We start from the raw sequence: 4269 nt of genomic DNA, 5'->3' as shown, positions 1-4269 counted from the left end.
GGATTTTTGCAGCCACCTCACAAACTATAGCGACCCGGATGCCTCTCTAGTTGTCGCCACCGAGATTGAAGTACTACTTCATTACCCCTGGATGTGTGCGGCTCACGGTTAACCTTATCCAGTTTTTTCTTCCGTAGTAGAAACCCCGGCACAGGCATCCCTGAATCGACAAGCAAGAGCCAACCCGACATCCAATCCCTACAAGAAATAAAATTAATCAGCCCAATATAAAGCAACACAAAGAACACTTGAACAATTAAAACATCCCTTTACAACTAACCTCCTTAGCCCGAGAAGCAAGTTCAGCAGCCTTTGTCACAAGAGAAGTCAGAATAGAAACCACTTTAGTAGACGACTCAAGGGTATTAGTAGACAAAAGCTGGCCGCCCATTTTTAAAGAGAATTCATCTATCCGTGCCCGGGCAGCATCCATATCGTCAATCCTAGAAGACACTTGCCTGATACTCCTGATTGGTTGAGCCTGAATAGGCTCTTTCTCTCCCTCTTCTTCTTCAGGAATAACTTCTTCCCTTCCCCTCTTAGAAGCCTGAACGACCTCTGGTGATACTAGCCTGGCCGGTTCTTGGGGAGGTTGGACATCAGAAACCAAAATATCAAGCGTCTTGTCACTCCCACTAGCCTCCTGGCTCTTGGACTGTTCAAAGAATCCTAGCCACCCCAGCCTTTAAATCTTTTGTAGAAAAGTCGCAACCGCGCGAAGACCTAAATACTGGATATATAAAGAGTATACATAAATATCAGATAAAAAGCGATAAGAAGACATCAATTAACATAAAGACATATAGAAAACATACAGGAAAGAGCAGTGGAGCTAGGCTTGCCTTTGGGTACTCTGAACCCACTCAGCTTGGTCTTCATATACCGGGGCAATAATTCCCTGCCCAGACTGGCAGGCCAGGTCCTCTCTTCCTCAGGAATAGAAAGGAAAGCGTCTATCCTTGCAACAGCCTCCTCATCAAGAGGATCATGGTTCCAATCAGGAGCTACAAACATTACAGAAACAAAAATATACAAGTAAGACTTATATATCCTACTTTCATTCAATATAAATTGCAAATTATAGTACAGGAAACCTACCACTTTCCAGAGGGGGATATCTCAGGTAATTAAAGCCTGACCCCGTGCTCTCGATCCGGACAAACATGAAAGTCTTTGCCCGACTTTTATCATCTCCGAGTTCGGGTTAGTAATTAATGGAGACATTTTCGACTTGATTCTCAAATTAAAACGACCGTCAACAGGATTTTTCATATGATATATTGCCTTGATATCATTAATAGTAATTACAAGGTTGTGTTTAGCACATAAATTTTCAATGGAATGAACAAGTTTCCAAACCATGGGCATAATTTGAAAAGGTGATACTTCCATAGCACGAATGGTGTCAATCATCAAAGGAGTAAAGGGTAACTTACGGCCGCTTTGAACGCCCATTCAAAAATACAAACCAACCAGGTGACACCCGCTTAGCTCGATCGGACAAGACTCGGAATCCATCCTCGGTCGAATCGAATTATTTTCTTCTCCCTTAAAACCCTATCATAGTTTGTTTTCAATAAGTTTTCTTCAGAAAGTAAGGATCCGAGATTGAAGGGCGGTAAAAATAGAATCCCGATATTTAAAAGCTACAAAGACACGAGCGGGGAGGATCAACTTCCATCACCTCCTCCTCCTGGACATCTTTGGGTTCAGGTTCAGCAGCGGCTTTCTGAGGTGCAGGACGCTTTTTGGCTCCCATATCCTTTGTTATTTAGTTTATTGTGACGGAACTTTATTTTATAAGTTAGTAGAATGAAACTCCTGGGAAATAAGGGAGAATTTTAGAGAAAGTTTAGCAAGAAAAGTGGAAGAAATTCGGTGAAGAACAATCTCATCCCAAATACCGTATTTATAGAAGGAGGATAGTGGTGCAAAAACCCTAGAAAACACAAAACTGTCAGCGTGACATCATACAAATTAGCCGTTATAGTGTTTAACGGTAACTAGGAGTCTAAGAGTCATTGAGCATATATAATTCTTTTTATTGTTTAACCCGGTAAAGTTGACATCTCACCCCTGGCCTGATCCAGCACGGGCAAAATGTCAAGGGGCAATTGTTAGGCCCAGTTTAGCCTGGTCTGACTCTAACCTAGCCTGACCTTACAAGGCTGATTAAGGCAAACAGAGACCGGACAAATCTAACCATTATTTGGTAGATGAAGAGTATTACAGGATGAATAGGCTACTTAATCCCAGAAGGAAGGCCTGATGGTAAGCCCGGAATAGCCTGGCAGCACACCTAAGCAGGCCGGATTAAGCTGAAGAGCAGCAAAACGGTTATATAAAGATAAATGTTCATGTCCTATTCACAAGGAAGACCAAGTCTAACTATAAGACTATATCACCCATGAACCTAGACGTGCAAGAGGAGAAAGAGTTGAAGAATAATCAGATGAGAACGAGTCAACCGAATTAATAGGGAATGTGCCCTATTAATCCGGTAACAACTCCGACAAAAGAGAAGGACGTTGGAGATCAATACAACGTTCATATTTGTATGACTATAAATATTGTAATTTGACATTGGTAATGGTATTCATTATTCATCAGTGTTGAACTACTTCACTATTTATCTTTAATTATTTTCCGAGTATCCAATTACTTAAACAAATTTGTATTCAACTTATCTAAATAATATAACATTATTCTTTATACTTAGTCTTTCCTTGTTATTCATTTACAATATTCCAAACTTATAGAACTAGATACCCAAATTATTCTTTAATCAAGCCGGACCCATTCAGGGAAAATCCTGCTAAAACAATTATTATCTACTAACTTACATATATACCATAAGTTACGTATTTACGGCTATTTACATTATGTACGATTAAGGGGGGGTTCATTTGTGATTTTAAACGAACTAACATAACTAAATACTAAAGCTAGACGCGAAGTTAAATACCCCAATTAAGCTTATATTCTACTGGTAATTCTTGTTTGTGAACCGATTATTGTTTACGTCAAATTTTTAGTTTTTTTATAGATTAACTGCGGAATTAAAGATAACAATAACTCCCTAACCTCTCTTAGATTACAACCGACCTGAACTAAGCCTAGACCGATTCTTAACTAACCGACCGATGTAAGTTTGTCACACCCTACTAAAGACCGAATTAGCAGCATTATTCAACCAAAAAATATCATTAACCCAATTAACCCGTTTAAGTGTCGTCAATACCCAAACGATTAACTGACCAAATTTTACTCATAGCTTAAACTAAACCCCAATTTGCAGAGATTTACCTAAACTAGTTGCTACTGGAATTATGTGACTCAAACTAAGCCATAATCACACAATTAGCAGAAGTATACGATTCCAATCATAATAAGATAACAAATTATAAACTGAAGATTGTAACTTACGATTAAAACGAGTAAAAATTCGGATACAAATAACTGAAAGATTACCAATAAACAACCAACGGTTTCCAATACTAGAATTAATCAACGAAAATGAACCATAAATTGAATACAAGAGAGGTAGAGAGAACTTAATTTCTGCCCTGAACTTGTAGTCGGAACATCAGATTGTCGCACCTCAGGATCCGCCATAAACTCCCCCTTACTCGGCCGTGTGCTAAGACTCCGCCCGAGTATGGTCTCCTACTGCTCTCACGACCCAATTAGGTCTCAAATCGTCACACAATTTCGCTCAATATCTCTAAAATATTTGGGTATTCCCTTCTTCCTCTCTCTCCTCATTCTGACAAAGGAATCGGGTATTTATACTCGATCAAGGACGATTTCTTGGAGTATTCGGGATTGATTTTGCAAGAAATAAGATAGATTTTGTGCGTGAAATACGGGAAAAGATCAAATTTGAGAACTCGAGTACGAGATTGAGTTTCCATTGTAGTTGGTTGCTCTGCGCATTGTCTTCCCGTAGCTTCTCTTCTTATTTTGTGGTCTTTTATTTGTCTTTGTCCACGTGAAAATTCCATAAAGTATTTCCTTTGTTTGTTTGATCCAATTGCATAGCTCGGCCCATATCCTCTTGTTGTAATCTAGCATATACAAAACACACTTTCGTTAGCTATATTAGCTTTAAAATAATATATCAGTAATTAAATCCCGTAACTAAAAAACTTATTACAATTACCTCATATAAATAGATATACGAATGTAAAATATAAAAATAAGGGGTTTAAATATGAGTAATTATCGTCTTATCAAAAACAAAGGAGTGACACCGTCACAAGATAAAAA

The sequence above is a fragment of the Silene latifolia genome, chromosome Y (assembly GCF_048544455.1).
Source record: "Silene latifolia isolate original U9 population chromosome Y, ASM4854445v1, whole genome shotgun sequence".
Classification (NCBI taxonomy): domain Eukaryota; kingdom Viridiplantae; phylum Streptophyta; class Magnoliopsida; order Caryophyllales; family Caryophyllaceae; genus Silene; species Silene latifolia.
Note: the sequence above shows the minus strand (reverse complement) of the source record.